Here is a 16641-nt window from a genome sequence, read left to right on the forward strand (position 1 = left end):
CAGCATTCAAGGCAGCCAGGAAGATGAAGGGAGTGCTGCTTTTAGCAAAGTTCGAGGTTTGGAGTCCCCCACAACACCCGTGGTGGGCTCTTCTCACTGCAGGGACTTCTTAAAGGCACTTTCATTGAACTGCCCTTTCCTATTGATGGTCCCTGCCATAACATCTTACAAGTCCAAGTTAAGGGCTGGTTTAGCCACATTGTAGCACTACTGCCTGCTTCTCCCCCAGGGAGGAAGCATTGCCATAGTCTCTGCTTCAGTACCCAGGATTCTCTGGCCCCGGATAGGCCTTGGGTCTCACACCCATACTGTCCTCTCTCCTCAGCGAAGCCTGGGCCCCTTCCTGCCCACTCCCGCTTCAACTGCCAGGTTCCCCAAAATTATCTCCAGGCCCTACTGACTGCTCCACACTGGGCCCTAAATGCCTGGTTCTAGCCCTGACCTCAGACCACAAAAGGGAAATAGGGGTGGCCAGTGATCAGTGGAGACCAAGCTGCCAGTGTGTTCTTGGTTTGAGAGCGACAGGGCCAGAGAGCAAAAGGCAGAAGGCTAACTCCTCTGCATGGCTCATGTGCTTTAATAACAATTCTTATAATTGCTATTTTTATTTTACTGAGACAGTGTCTCCCTCTGTAACCGAGACTGACCTAGAACTCATTGCGAAGCTCATGCGGGTTTTGAACATGCTACTTCAGCCTCCCAGGGGCTGGTACTACAGGTGTGCACACCACACCGGGCTTCTTCCTGGCACTCTTCTGCTCGAGAACACTCACAGTTCCATACGGCTTAGAGCCAAAGACCCCAGTGGGTTAAGGAGCATCTGCCGGGACTCAGATCCCCATGGGACCCAACTCTTCCCCTCCCTGTGGCTCCATACCTTTCACTTGCCAACTTCAAGGGGCCGCTTTACAAGAGCCACCCTCCCCCACCCAGCAACCCTTCCCCTCCCCCGCTTCAGCAGTCTCCAGTGTCCCCTCATCCTTTAGCACCGACCTTTTATTGCCCCCTCTTTCCTCGGATGAGCTTCAGGAGCTGGGAAACAGGGTGCTGTCTGGCTTGTTGGTTATCCACACATACACCCCCACCCCCTGTTTCATAAGCCCAGACAGGGCTTTAGAGCAGTGGCTGGCTTGTTCTAGAGCAGCGGTTCTCAACCTGTGGGCTGTGACCCCTAAGGCTGAACAATACTTTCATGGGGTCGCATAGCAGATATTTATATTAGGATCCATAACAGTAGCAAAATTGCAGTTATGAAGTAGCAACACGAGGAACTGCATTAAAGGGTTGCCACATTAGGAAGGTTGAGAACCACGGTTTTGGGGGAATAGAGCCACATCTTGTGACTACCCATGGAATGACTGAATAGAGAGCTGCGCCTGTAGCTCAGCCGGTAGAATGCTTGCCTAGCCTGCAGGGGGCTGATCCTGAGCTGTATAAAGTCAGGTACAGCGGTGTGCCTGTAAGCCCAGCTCTCAGAAGGCAGGGGCAGGAAGAGCAGGGGCTCCTATCCTTGGCTTCCTAGCAAAGTTCACGAGCCTGAGCAGAGGCAACTTGACTAAGAAAACAAAATAAAAATGTCAAGGGAGAAACCCTCCTGGGGGAGCCGTGGTAAACACATGACCAGCATGCCTCCTGCCCTCCTGCTCCTCAGCACAATGGAGCTACCTAGATTGGAACAGATGGACATCAAACCCTGTCTGCCTTACCTCACGGACCCTAGGGGTCGATGGGTACCCACCCTGTCTTACATAGAAGACCCTCCACACATGTCCGGTGTAACTCACTCAGGGTCTGTGCTTATTCCCACCTTCCACCGGCTCTTTCCCTTCCGACAGCATGAGCAGAGGGAGAGCCGCTCTGTGCTTCCCCCCACTTGCCATCTGCACTTCGCCTACCCCTCAAGATCCACATCAGACACCACCACCGCTTTCTCCCGTCCTCGGAACCTTTCCAGGCTTCCGCAGCCCAGAGAGAACATCCCTCACACCAAGGCCTTCCCCTCCGTCCCCTGTCTCCTAGACTAGCCATGAACTTCCTGGTGACGTTTCCCAAATCCCCCACGGCCTGCTGCTGCACTTGTTTACATACACTTGTTTATACACACATGTGGCGTGCTTTCCTGGCACTGTAAACTTTCTGGGAAGAGCTGCCAAGCCTGATGAATTCCGATGTCCCCAAAGCACAGGGAAGAGGCGCACAGGAGGGACTCGACAAACATTTCTCAGTTCAGGTATATTTCTCAGTTCCGGGTATAAACAAGCCACCTTCTCAACAGCCCCTCCCTGCACTGGCCTCTCCCACACCCTCCATCTCTCCCCTAACCTGGCTGCTGCTCGCTTATCTGCACAGGCAGCTGTGGACCTGTATCTTCAAAGGCTCCTGTAGCCCCCCCCCCCCCCCCCCCGCCCAGTGGTTTGCAAAGCCCCACAGGCCTGGAAAAGTGAAGTGTCTGGTTCATTCTGGCAGACCAGGGGTTCAGAGTGCAGTTCCCTCAGAGGCAGGAGCCTAACAGAGGAATCACCAGGGTGGAGGTGGAGGTGACTCATAGCTGAAACCCACACTGGAGACTTGGCTGGCTGAGTGTGAGCTCTCAGCAAACGGAGGCTCTCAGCAAGCCGACCTTCCAAGGCCAGGGGAAGCTCCTGACATCTTTTCTTTCGCGGGCAGGATACCACACTGTAGCCAGGTTAGCCCAGAACTCACTCAAGCCAGCCTTGAACTCCCAGGGTCCCTCTGAGTGCTGGGTTACAAGTGTGAGCCACCAAACCCTGCTTTCCAATTCCTTCTGCTCTGCAGGAAGAGGAGTCAGGGGGGAGAGAGGAGGCCGTGTCTAAGGCGCTCTGTGTGAGGCTGAGCTGGACTCTGGAGGACAGAATGGTCTTCCCACTGCCCCTGCAAGTGCAGAAGGCTGCGGCAACTGCTGTGCACTTGAGCAGCTGAGGCCCAGGTGAGCAAGAATCAACAGAGGCCTGACTCAGACTTGAAACCACACTCTTTCCACACGGCCTCAACAACTCCAATTAGCTAATTATATACCCAGATTACCTGAGACTTTGGTGGTAGGGAGGGGGTAGGGAATATACTCACTGAATTCTCAAATCCCAAATCCTGAAAGCTCCCCACCCACCTCAAGACATTTTCCCTTCTCTTGGGCCCTGGCTAGAGTGCCAATCGATCAGGTAAGCCATTTTGAGCGGCCTCCAGGTGTTGTTCCTCAAGCATTTGCAAGCCGAAAGCCAAGTCCACTCCTTTAAGTAACCGGCAGCTGACTTCACCCCCTGCTGTGGTCCCTTTAGCCTTGTAGGAGACTTGCATTAGGGCAGGGGGAGAAACAATCTTCATGCAGAAAGCCTGTGAGACAGAGCCCACAAGGAGACAGGACTGAGGCAAGGGGCTGCCTCAGGATGGAAGCCTCCAGTCCATAGCTAGCATGAATGCAGCTGAGCAGAGAGAGCTGCTGGTCCTGAGGGCCGGGTGGACCCCAGGGGCTATTGCCTAGGGCATCCTGGCCTCTCGGAGACCTTCACCTTCCAGAAGAGGGAGGCAGCTTCCATGGTAACAGGACAAGCCTAATTCCTTCGCTTCCCACAGCAAAGGCAGAGCCAGCGAGTAACCAGGACACAGGAAATGGGGAGGAAAAACAACCATTTCCTGTGAAGTTTGTGAGCCACAAAAGGGGAAGTTGGTACACGGGATCTGAGAACAGACCTTCCTAACAGCTGAGGGAGAAGAGAGCTCCTAGACCTGGCTGGGGCTGCAACTCAGAAACGTGATTCCAGCCTCAAGCCTGAGAAGAGGGAGGGCGGCAGACACAAGGACCTACCCCGGGGCGACACGGGGTGCACTCGGATGAGATGGGAACTTGATTTAGCTTATATGTTTCCCTTATTGTTGGTTACTGTTCTCAGTTTATCACAGCTGGGGCTTTGAGCACTCTAGGGAAACACTCTACCACAGATCTCTGTCCCTAGTCCTGTTTTGTTTTTAAAGATGTCTAAACAGTTCTCATGAGTTCGAGTCCTCCAGGCCAATAAGCTTTAGCCCAGAGCACTGCACACATCTGGAGAGGAGATGCTTAATAGCTTAGCGGCTTTTGTATCCGAGAGGCAGTGCAGTCCCCGACCTGAAAGTGGACCCAGAACCCTATGGGAACTGGGGGCATATGATGTCAAAGCAGGTGAAGAGCTGCCACCGTCAGATCTCAGCTGGTCGCCAGTAGGAATCTTGTCATGGGTCAGAGAAGGAAAAGGATGGAATCCATAAGGCAACTGGAATCTGTGTTCCCAAAACAAGTTGGCTAAGATCTGAGATCCCCTAAAGGGTGCTCTTAGCATTGTGCCAGAAGGCTCTCTGAGAACCCTGTGTGGTGGTGACCTGCGTGCTGTCTGGGGTCACTACATGCAAACCTGAAGTCATCCTCAGAGCAAGGCTGCTTGGGATTTAACAAGTCAGCATTTAAGGCGATGCATGCCCGCATCCCAACGCTTGGGACTGCTGGTTCAAAATAGCCTGAACGACATATTGGGACCCTGCCTCAAGAGAAACAAGACAAAGTCCAAATTTAACCAGAATAGGAAACAGTGAGGGCACATAGGGCAAAGGCACTAGCTACCATGCCTGTCACCCTGACTTCAATCCCTGGGACCCACGTGGTAGAGAGAGAGGACCCACGCTTGCAGGTTGTCCTCAGACCTCCACGTGTGCTCTGTGGTAGGCACTCTTGCCCCCATCCACACGAATACATGGATAAATCAATAAAATGTAATTTAAAAATTAACCAGCATGATTGTTGAATCACAATCAACACAGTCTTTTACAGACATGCCCACAAACCAACCCGGCGAAGACAATGACTCAGCTGAGAGTTTCCTTCAGGTCACTCTGGTCCGTGTCAAGTTGACAGTTAGAGCTGACTAGGGCGGGTCCAAAAGAGATGCTGAAGAGCTGGACCCTGAGCATGAAGGAGTTTCGGAAACACTGGAGTCCATTTTATTCTCTTTTCATATGCACACAAGAGGAATACGAAATAAGCCAAGTTGCTGCTGCGTGCCTTGGTATGCAGGAGGCTGAGGTGGGAGGGTCAGGGTCATTCTAGCCTATATAACAAATGAATTTGAGGAGTTTATATTGCAGAAAGCTTATTATTGTAGTCGGGCCAGCCTGGACTACAGCATGAGAATTGTACTCTCAAAAATCTAAACAAGCAAAAACTCAGGCATAATATAAAAACATCCGTCTAATGTCTAATAGAGTAATAAATTCTAAATGACAGAAAGTGGAATAAGTGAAGTTCTCAATGGGACTGGACTCTCCTCACCACCCAGTTCTGAGTCCAGTGGGGTACTGGCCTCACCAAGAAGGTAAGCCTTGCCCATCTCTTCATTGCCTGTGATGGTGTCCCAACTGAGGTACTCTTTAAACATCCATTGCTTAAGGGCAACCTCACTTATGGAACAATACAAATGGGAGGCTTGAGGGCAAGTGGAACGCTGACCCAGAAAAAAGACCCCACTGGTGCATCGGTTACTGGTGGTTCTATTGATCCCATTGCCCTATTTAACCTGCACATGCATCCTGTGAGGTAAATAATGTCACTAAACCTGACTGAAAATCCAATTCTGCCTGTGACAACCCGTCTCCAATAGACAGTACATCAGAGGTCTTGAACTGAAGCTCAAATGGGCCCAGTTGTCAGTTGGTCATGGAAAAGTCAACCTGGGCTCCCACTGAGACAACTGTTGTGAAGAAAGGAAGGGGGCTTGGGAAGGAGAAGGGAAGAGGGAGAAGGGGAGAGATGTGGAGAGGAAGGAGAAGAGGAAGGAAGAGAGAGAAGAAGGAAGAGCAAGAGGCAGGGAGAGAGGAAGAGAGAGCTGGAGGAAGAGAGGGAGGGAGGAAGAGAGGGAGGGAAGGAGAGTGGGAGGAAGAACAGGAGGGAGGAAGAGAGAGAAGGAGGAAGAGCAGAGGGAGGGAGAAAGAAAAGAGAAGGTTCCTATCACACCCGAGCCCCAGCTCCCATGAATACTCAACTCCTTCCACTTGCGGCTTGCAAGAGCCATTGACCCCATCACATAAACCCAGGGTGTCCCCAAGATAGACACAAAAGACAGGTGCCTGCAGCACTGCTCAAACGCCAAAAGTGTAAACACTGCAAGTTGTCATGCCAACACCCACCAGGGTAGCATCAGCAGCAGGTGGATGCTGAGCAGGGCCTTCACCTCCCCTTCCCTGCCAGCACACGGAGGGAAGGGAGATTCGGAAAGCAAGGGAAATCAGCAGCATGTCAGATGGGCTGCTGGGTTCTGCAAGCTTCTGACCCCTACAGAAATGATTCTTCCAAATCCTCTGAGGAGGGAACCCACGGGCCCTGCCCCTCCCCACACGTTTGCTGCTTTGACTTACCACAGGCAAGCAGGAACCTCCTGATCCGGTCCGCTTCTGGGGTCAGTACCTTCTATGCCTGCATTTCCTCCCCTAAAAATGACCTGGAAGAAGGGAAGGAAGAGTGTAAGGGAGCAGTTGCTTTTTTTCTCTACAGACCACAAGCTGCAGGCAAGGATGGATGGACCGTATTCTACAACCCTAGCTGGGGAGTTTCATAACGAGTCACTGGACGTAGAACTGGCAAGACGGGGTTGCATACACAGACCCTGTAACCATAAAGCAGGTTACAAGACAAAAACCAGGGCACAGAGGAAGCCTTGGAGCCTTGCTCCAATTGCTCCACTCCATTTTCTCAGGTACCTCTCAGTGTAGACAACCATTTAGTATTTAGTTAGCATTCCGTGTTGGCAAGGCGGTACAGGCTCCTAAACTTACCTGGTCCAAGGATTAGGTGCCCTACTCCTTTCTGGTGGCTTCCTTCTGCCTCTTGGGTTTGCTCACATCCTGCATGTGTCTTTTATTTGTCCACACCCTGTGTGATATTGCCTCTACTCATTTCTATTGAGGGCACCCTACGCATCTTCCAAGGCGTTTTGTGACCAACAAGCTGGCCCTGCCCCTTCTACCTCCTCTGACTGACACCCACTATGTCCGTTCTATACCCAACCCTGGTGTACAGGGAGCAGCAAGAGACTGGTCCTACATACCTCACTCTGGGCAGTGGAAGAGCAATTGGATCTGGGCCCCAGTATAACAGCTGCACACTGTGCTGGGCACTAACAAGCCTGAGCCTACAGCTGTTGGTAGCCACCCCAGCTCCTATTTATAGCCCTTCCTGCAGCCCTCCTCCACAGCTCCCAACTGGCTCTTGGTGTATTCGCTCAAGGTTCAGCTGATAGCCAATTTGAGACAAACCAATCTCTACAGACAGCTGCCCTTCCCAGGTAAAATCTGGGTTTGGCGGCTGGGTGTAGTGGCACATGGCTTTAATCCCAGCGCCTGGGAGGCAGAGGCAGATGGATCTCTGTAAGTTTGAGACCATCCTGGTCTATTTGGTGAGTTCCAGGACAGACAGGCCAACATAGGTGGAGACCTTGTCTCTGAAAAAAAAAAAAAAAATCTGGGTTTGTATCAGAGGCCAAGAAGACAAAGGTAGGAATTCAATCCCCAAGGCTCTGGAGATGTGTTCTGATACGGAAAGATCTCGAAGCCCTAGCCCGCCCTTCCTTAAGGAAGGCTGGAGATGGGTGAATGCCTGAAATCCCAGTAGTCGGGGGGCTTAGGCAGGAGGGTTGCAAGCTAAGGCCAACTGTGTGCTACATAAAAAGACCCTGCCTCAAAAAATAAAAACAAACACACGTCTGAGCCCCTTATTCTACACACGCAATCTCAAGGCAGGAGTGAGAATTTTATGACCATGACATCAGAAGGCCTTTCCAACTTGACATCCCACGGCTCTGTGACTCACGCTCTCTCTTCCTCCTCTGACACAGAGGTCAGAATCACCTACAGCCACCCCAGTGCCCCTACCCTGAGCACCTCAAGACCCACCCCAGTCCAAAGGGAAAGATAAAGCTCCCAAGCTGCCAACCAATCTCATGGCAGCCTCTGAGTGCCTGCTCAACCCTGCAGGTGGAAAGAGGGGGTGTGAGGGAGGGTGGCCGTTGCTATGGATACAAAAATGCTCCTCTCATTCACACCATCTGTCTGAGCCAGGGTAGAAGACAAACTGTTAGTTGCCCTCACTCCCTTTCTAAGTGGTTACAACTGGATGCTAAATTTAAATGCCGCTCTGAAATCGGGACATATAAGGTCTCTCTGCCAACATCTGAAGGGTTTCATAATGGGCAGAGCTGGAGAGCAATGACGAATTAGACTTGGAGGCAATCTAAGCCGTATTGTGCAGTCACCGCAATTAGAGATGTTTAAAAAAAATTAAAATAAAAAAGTCCTCTCCTCTCTCTGGCTGAAGATGAAGTTTCAGCAATAAACAGACATCTGCTCGGAGCTTGTGAGGAGAGGCAAGCATAAACACCCCAGGGAGCAACCATAAACAGGGAGCCTTCTCCAGGAAGCTACTGCTCGCCAGGGAAGAGGAGGAAGTGAGGAGGAGCCAGTGGGGCTGAGGTGAAGGGCAGAGAAGGAAGGGCTGCTGACAGCTAGGTGGGATGGAGGTGGTGCCACAGCGCAGGGAGTGGGCTGGGGGAGTAGACAGGCAGACAGAAGCAGCTCAGCTTGCAAGGATACAGAGAACTGGCTGACTTCTGTGGAAAACCAAAGCTTGAGACCCAGAGTGGGGCTTCTGGAGGAGCCCATTCGTGGTGTTCATTATGGAAAATGACCACTCTTTATAAGTGGAAAATAGGGAGGTATTGGAATACACACCTATGCAGGGCACTTTGTAAGTATTTTAATTTCATCTCCACATCAGTCTCTTGAGATAAGTGTGACTACCTCTTCTTTGTAGGCTAAATGGTAGGGTTCACATACTTTCCAAGACCACATGGGTAGGATTCGAACCCATGTCCGTTTTAGCATGCTTCGTTTGCCTGCTTGTTTCTTTCTGCCTCTATCACCTGCCTGGAGAACCTGTCCCTGATGTTTATCTTCAGTGCCCAGCTGCTTCGAATCCCCCAGATCTAACACAAAAGGATTCTGACGGGGAGAGGGGGGTGAAACTCATGGAGAAGGTAATCGTTAAATTGTGGCCAACTCATTGCTGAGGCGCTGTTTCTTCTCATTCTGGTCACTGCCCAACAGACAGAAGGAAAAGCAGAGCGTGGAACGGGCAGAAGAATGTGCCCACAGTATCTCCACAGACGGTTTGGAACAGCAACCACCATTGTGAGGAGAGCCCATGGGTGGAGGCTGAGGGAAGAAAGGCGGCTTGGGTTTTCATTAGTTCCTTTGGAATAGAGTGAGTATCTTACCATCCATCAATGTGTGGAAGCATGTGGGCTGGGTCTGTGCATCTGTATGTCGGTGATGGTGAGTACCACACATCCTTGGATGTGGAGGTGAGAACCATGCATCACCCATACAGTGTGTTGGGGTGAGTACCATGCCTGTGTGTGTGGCGGGGGAGAACTACGTACCCATGTGTGTGAATTAGTGAATACAGTGTATCCGTGTGCATGTTAGAATGAGTACACACATGTATGCCCTCCCTCCACTCTGTTTACCCTTTCAGTTGACTGTCAGATACACCTACTTCCTTCAGAAAGAAATGCTTGTCCATTACCGTCTGTGTGTTCAAGTGTTAAAGATCCAGCTGTCCCAAGGCGTGGAGCTGTCAACTCCATAAATACTGCACATGGCACCTTAGGATGAGTAGGCACCCAACGTAGGAGTCGGCATCCAGATTCTTACAGACCTGGGTCGGCTCTACTCCAGGAAGCAGCTCTCTTTAGCGGCTAAAAGTCTGAGTGACTCTTCCGCACGTACGTCATCACCCTTCCCTGTTCCTTATGCTTCTGGCTCCCAGAACCGGTGCTCAGATGAACGGCCAAGGCCAGCGTTCAGAGTCTGTGAGCAGAGAGGAGTCCCTGCAGCTCAGCACACCGATATGAAGGTGGCAAATCCAGGACAGAATGTTCTAGACACTCACTCCTGTTTCTGGCATGTGCTGAGCTTCTGGGCTGGGTGTGTCTGAAACCTGGGCCTGCGAATGTTCCACTGACCTGTGGCTCTGACAGTGCAGGGCCAGCAACAACTGTCTAGCTCCTTGCAGCCTGGCTCCTGCAGCCAGCTAAAAGGGCATGAGTTCTGGACTCACCTTGTTGCCCGGGAAAGTGCCTGCTGTAACATTTTTATACCCTGAAATAAATGTGGATATGCTATAGGAAGAATGTTAGAGCCACAAGCTACTCAGGCAGCCACAGAGAGATGAAGATTCTGGGAGGAAGGAACATGGTCCTATGTTAAGTCACATACAGAGAATGCTAAGGGCCTGGGCTGTAGCTCGGTTGGGAATGAGCTTGTCCCTACACAGAAAACTGCCTGAATGTGACATTCAGCACTGTATTAAAAGGCCACGGTGCATACCTACAATCCCAATACTCAGGGATTACGTGGAGACAGAGGATTCATAAACTCAAGGTCATTCTTACATACATAATAAATTTGAGGTCAGCCTGGGCTACATGAGATCTTGCCTTTAAAATAAAAACCAAGTGTGGAGTGGTAGCAAAGATCTTTAATCTCAGCACTTGGCAGAGGCAGGCAGATGTCTGTGAATGAGTCCATCCTGGTCTATACAGTTTAAGGTCAGACAGGGCTACATAATGAGGACCTGTAAAAAGCCAGACAAAACAAAGCAAAAACCTAAACTCTCCAACATGGCAAACACAGTATTAACGATGTAGACACAGTGGCCTGCACACTCACTGAGCCAGGGATCTCCTCCCATGGCGACTACAGCGATGATCAGATGTGAACACATGGACAAAGCAAGAGAGTGGAAGCAACCAGACCACATCTGGCGCTCTGTACACAAAAGGCTGTGTGCTGTATACTTGAGGCACAGGGATGATGATGGTTCTTCAAGATCTAAAATCAGACTCATGGCAGATGCAACCCTGCAGCAGCAGATTATGATCAGAGGGGGCCCCGTCACCATCACTCCCGCCAGCTTTAATGTTGGCCACCGGCAACAGGAGGATTCATGCTTTAGAAGGAACACCTATCCTTAGGGACCAGCCATGTCTGGGGCTGGTGCCCAGAAGAAAAGAGAAGCTAGTATAGGGCGGGCCGGGGTACCCTAGAGAGAGGTGCACAGGTGTTTGTCCTTCAGGATTTCCCCAAGAGGCAGCTCAGAGCGGTGGAGCCTGAACCAGGCAGGCCCAAGCCCCAGACTCTACTGTTCTGTGATGTCTCTAGAATAACAAAATGGACATAATATACAAACAACATTATGATCTGAGCATATTTCAAAATCCCAGTTAACTGAGGTACTATCAATAAACATAGCTGTAACCAATGCACGGCCACAGGCACCCAAGCAGTTGAGGGCCTGGCTTTAGAGAGATTTTAAAATGGATTTCCTATCATGAGAACATATTTACTATTAAAAAATTGAGGGAGAAAAAAAGTAGAGAGTAAAGTCATGCCTCATGGTCTGTGCTTGCAATCCCAGAACTCTGGGAGGCTGAGACAGGAGGCGCTTCAGTTCGAAGCCTTCCTAGGCTTCAGAGTAACTTACTAAGACCACTTCTCAAGATTAAAGACTTTAAAGAGGGCAGAGGCTGTGGCTCAGTGGTCAAACATTTGACTAACATGCACAAGAAGGCTTAGGCTTTGGTCTCTAGTAATAAAACCAACCAATAAAAGACCCCCAAAAGTAAATAAGAAAGGAAAAATATCAACTCAAATACTGATATAACTAACAGAAGCATTAAAATGTCGTTACATTTGCTGAAAAAAAAAACTAAAATAAAAGATGAAGTACGGGTAGTGGCACACATGTGCAATCCCAGCACTTGGGATGTAGAAGCAGTGGTGATCAAGAGTTCAAGACCATTCTCAACTACGTATCGAGTTCAAGTCCAGGCAGGGCTACATAAGACCCTTTCTCAAAAAAAGCTCAAAGAAAAAAAAAAAAAAAGATGACAAAATCAAAACCCTAAGTCTTCCCTTGGAGGGCTGTGGCCGGGAGAGCCTTGACTGAGAGGAAGGTACTGCTCAGAGGAAGAAAGGGAGAAGATGCACCCTGCTCTCTACCTAGCCCCGTGTCAGACTCCCAACTTGGTCTTGACAGAACTGAACTGAAAGCTTGGGCAGAATGACCTCAGTGGCTGTCAGCCATGCGTGATACGCTGGGCCAGCTGCTGCTGAGGGCACCCACGTGGCCATCTGGGCGCCACACCGCAGACCAAAGAGACGAGGGCGAGCGTCGTAAATAGTTTCCCTATTATTTCAGGATGCTTATGGGCTGACGCTCACTCCCGCGACAGCCGCACGAGCGTGAGCGACTCAGCGTTCCAAACACGCGCCACAGCCACAGGAACCGAACAGCCCCCTTGTTCAGAACACGCCCCTCCAGTGACTGCTATGCCAGGGAGCATATGGTCGCCAAGCCTCTGCTGTGTGTCCCCTGTACGCAGGCTTTGCTCCTGAGGATCCAGAGAGGGACAGAGGGGTCTCCAGTCCCCGGGGGCTCGCTGTGATCCATCCCTAAGGAGACGGACTCCCCAGGATGGGGGTTAATTGCTCACAGAGAGGAAGGGACCCTCTGCTGTTCACAGCAGGTAGCAAAGCACTGTGACCAAATACAGCATGGGCACAGAGCGTCACTCCAGCAGACAGCCGGAAAGGTCATTCCTGACAGACAGGCCGGTAGGCTGATCTACATGTGGGCAGGTGACACTGTAAGATTACCGCTGTCTCTGTCCTGTGCAACAGTGACCATGGTTTTGCAAGGGAATTCTCTTAAGTGAAACATGCTGGATTGTGTAGAGGAAAAATGACATAAACAATGGCATCAGAAATCAGCTTTAAAATAGTTCAGGAAGAAAAAAAAACCCAGGGGGCGGGGTGCGGAGAGATGGCTTAAGCAGGCGCCTGCTGCCAAGTCCGGCAATCTGAGTTCAATCTCGGGGACCTACATAGTTGAAGGAGAGAACCGACTCCTCCAGAGTGTTCTCTGATCTCTGCACAGGAACTGCGGCACACACCCGTACAGGTGCACACATATAGTAGATAAACAAGCAAATAATTAAAGGGAAGTTTAAGATAGAACCGAGAGAGAAGCAGAAGAGACAGTCAGGGAGTTAGCATAATGCAGCATCATTTTAGTGACTGGGGGAGCTGAGGAAGGTGCAGGCTCATTACACCATACTGTTTTTCTGGGGAAAAATGTGTGTGTGTTTGTGTGTGTATATATACACACACATGTATGTATGCATGTATGTTTGGTCGGTTTTGTTTTGTTTTTGAGACGGCATGACTAACTTAGAACTCATATTTGCCAGGTTGCTCTCAAACCTGCAGCAATCCTCTTGCTTCTGCCTCCTCAGGGCTGGGATTGCAGCCTATGATACATACCCACTGCTCTTTCTTGTGGTTGAGACAAGGTCTTGCTGGGTAGCTAGGACGAGCCTCAAATCTACTATCAGCCTGGCTAGACTGGCCCTGAACCCTGGGTTCCCTGCTTTGGTTTTCCTTGCAGTATTTTTTGACAGGCAACTGCTCTGTATGGTGGTAGATGCCCCCAGGGAGACTTGTGTAGAAGGAACAGACAACAAAGAGCCAGGAGGACTGTGAGAACCAACTGGGGGTTTTGTGTCATTTTATAGAGGGGTGGGACGATCCACTCACCCGTCATTAGGGAACTTGACAGTACCGAACAGTGGCTCTCTGTACTAAGCCCTTGGAGTCCACAGGGTGTCCAAGATTTCCCTGCTTCCTGTGGTGTTTTAATCCTCTTCCCAAACAGCTGGAATCAGGAATCATTGTGAGACTCTAGTCATCTCATGATGCCAGTAACAATCTCTCTGCATCTCAGTTTTCTTATCTGTAAAATGGGCATAGCCCTAACTACTACACAAGACTAAGGTGAGATGCTCGTGAGGTAAAGAATAAGCAATCCCAGAATGCAGCATTCTCTTCCAGGCTCAGAATTCTGGACGTTAAAGGACAGAATCTGTTGGCAGTCTGCAGACTTCCTGGGTTAGCCATGTTCAGCCCCCTCCAGTTCAGCCAAGTCCTCCACCAGTGGAGAGTGAGCAGAGTCAGGCCTAGGCTGGAAGGCAAACCCAGGTAGAGATGTAGATATGATGGAGATAACACACACACACACACACACACACACACACACACACACCATCAGAGGAAAGAAGGATTGGGGCTATTCTCTGCAGCTCCTAGGAAAGGGATCGTTCAAACTGTGGGTTTCAATCACTCAGCAACCAGAGAAGCATATTCCAAAACCTGCCCCTCACCCACTGCAGAAAGATCAAGCCTAGAGTTCCTTCTAAGGGTCCAAGTTAGTTCAATGAATACAGTTCCAGCCCCACTGGAAAAGCCAGCCCCACTGAGGTGGCATCATTGCTGTCCCCTATCACAGCTAACACTGCCGGAGTCCCTCCATTGGAGGACACAGTGAGGGGCAGCTGGCAGTGCATCCCGCCTGCTGTCCTTTCAGGCGATTTGCAAACTACTCCTGCAAGCCCCAGAATCTCTCCAAGGCCAGGGGCTCCAGGCACATGCACGCAGGGCATATTCCCACAGCCACGGGTAGGAACTTAGCAGGAAGCAGGCACAGAGCCAGAAGAACACACAACTCGGGCTTTTTGGAGAGTAACAACCGGGACCCAACCTGTGCCTACTTCCCAGCGTCTGAAGAAGGCAACACTGATTGCCTGTAACATCTCTGGGACGTGAACAAGGACTGCTCTAGTGGCCCACCTGTTAGATTCACTGCCCCCGCGGAGGCGACTGGCATGCAGAGGACACAGGTGCCAGGGAACTCAGGCACGCAAATGCGGAAGACCAATTAGCCTCTGGCTTTTTTCCCTCCGGGTCTGTCCATAAAGGGACTGGCTACTGACTTTATCCTCCTACTAAACCATCTAAGACATTAGTGGGTAGCGAGTGGCCTTGCAAACGAGAGCTCTTTCCACTTTAGAAACCCAGGCCCAGAATAAACAATGTAGAAGGAGACACGAGAGTACTCTGGTTTCAACACGCCTCTTCCCGGTCGGTAAAGGCCCTTCCCAGCTGTGCCGGTGAGGGTGCGGCTGAGACTGAGGCTGGCCTGGGGTAAGTTAACCCCGCCCTCTCCAGACAGCTGCAGCGGGGCAGAGGCTACGGGAGAGACCCCAGCCCAGGGCCAGCCAGCGACAGGGCGGGACGCAAGGATGAGGTGCTCCTGGGCGGGGGCCGAGCAGGGGCCGAGCACAGGCTGCCAGGGGTCACAGGAGATAGAAGGGACAGCAGTGCGGTCCCTGGAAGCGCCGCCACCGGCCAAGTAACCAGCCCGGGTCCCAGCCCGCGGGCGGCCAGGCCACTGACATTTGGCCCAACTTAACTTCCTGTTATCAAGGAGGGAGGAGAAGAAGGGAGACAGAAAAAGATAATAAAATAAAAATAAGCAAGGCGCTTAGTGAGAGGATGGGAAAGTCACGGGAACCTAGATCGCGTGGAGCAAAGTTTGGGGACGGTCCCCTGGGCGATGACAGGCGACCCTGCTGCCGAAGGGCGCCCACTCTGGGCTGGTGTGTTGGGTTTCCTGAGGTTAGAATGGCAGTTTTGATTGGTGGAGAGCCCACGGGGCGCCCAGCAGGTGGGTCTGAGACCGCGGGCGCAGTTGCCGCACCTGACCCTCCGGGGCGCCCGGTAGGGCGCAGAGTCCAGCCAGGACTGGCACGGTCCCCATCCGCTCCCGCGCGCCACGGAACCCACTCCCGCTCTGTCTTACCTAAGGTCTCGCGGGCCTCCGGGCCTCGGGTCAGCGCCTGCCTTGGTCTCCAGCTGTGGGCGCAGCGATCCGAGACCCCACGGGCCGCCTGCCGAGCTCGGAGCTAGCAAGGCGGCCCGGCGCAGGCTGAGCCGGCCGGGTGCCTGCGGTTATGCGAGCTGCAGAGGGCCCGGTTGGGGCACGCCCCCATCGGAAGTTCGGCCAATGACAGGGGCTCTGAAGGCGAAGCTCCGCCCCAAGTCGGAGACGCACGGCCAATGGTCATGCAGCGCGGAACCCACCCCAACGCCCTCCCAGTTAGTCCTGGGCTACAGCCGCTGCAGCCGCGGACGCACGTGGGCTGAAACCCTGCCCCAGTCTCGGGAGCGGCGGGCCGCTCCCACTCTGGCCACAGGTCGGAGACCCAGCCCTGGGCTGCTGCGAGGTGAACATCCGGCCTTGGTGTTCTGATGTGAAGGGAGAGGCGAGGGCTGGGCCTCATGATGGTTGGCCTAGGCTGCTGGAAAGCCAGTCTCACTGTCCGCTTTTAGACTGTAGAGAGCAACGAAGGACTTCTAGAACTGCCTGGCACTCGTGGGCCCTCATTCCTTGCTTTGCTGCGTGCAGTCTTCCTTGCTTAGGTCCTGCCTTGAACTGGGTCTTGGTTTGGCTAAAGCTGTGGGAAAGGGGGTGGTGATACAGACCATCCGCGTTATTTGGGTCCATTGCATCTTCTCTTTCTTGGATGTAGAGTGGCTAACCTCGGCTCTTCCCCTCATCCTTTCAGAGAAAATTATGTATGAATGGTTCGGGGCCGAGAGTCCTGCGAAATTCGTGCAGTAGTTGTGACAGCAGAAACCAAGAAA

The 16641-nt window shown here is 51.8% G+C and overlaps 1 protein-coding gene across 10 annotated transcripts in view; it reads right to left on the reverse strand.

Annotated features, from left to right (window-relative positions):
* Mical2 (microtubule associated monooxygenase, calponin and LIM domain containing 2) overlaps positions 1-15953 on the reverse strand; it is a 198904-nt gene extending 182951 nt beyond the window's left edge. For 4 of the 10 annotated variants that reach the window (XM_085692915.2, XM_085692914.2, XM_085692911.2 and 1 more), the window contains exons 1-2: positions 15797-15953; positions 6400-6482 (exon numbers count right to left, since the gene is read on the reverse strand). The gene's annotated coding sequence lies outside the window, so the exon portion shown is untranslated. The remainder of the gene's footprint in view (positions 1-6399; positions 6483-15796) is intronic. The other 6 variants (XM_048460422.3, XM_087908560.1, XM_048460415.3 and 3 more) reach the window with 3 other exon arrangements.
* Positions 15954-16641: the final 688 nt, after the last annotated feature.

The sequence above is a fragment of the Myodes glareolus genome, chromosome 7 (genome assembly GCF_982192425.1).
Source record: "Myodes glareolus chromosome 7, mMyoGla1.1, whole genome shotgun sequence".
In the NCBI taxonomy this organism is placed as follows: Eukaryota; Metazoa; Chordata; class Mammalia; order Rodentia; family Cricetidae; genus Myodes; species Myodes glareolus.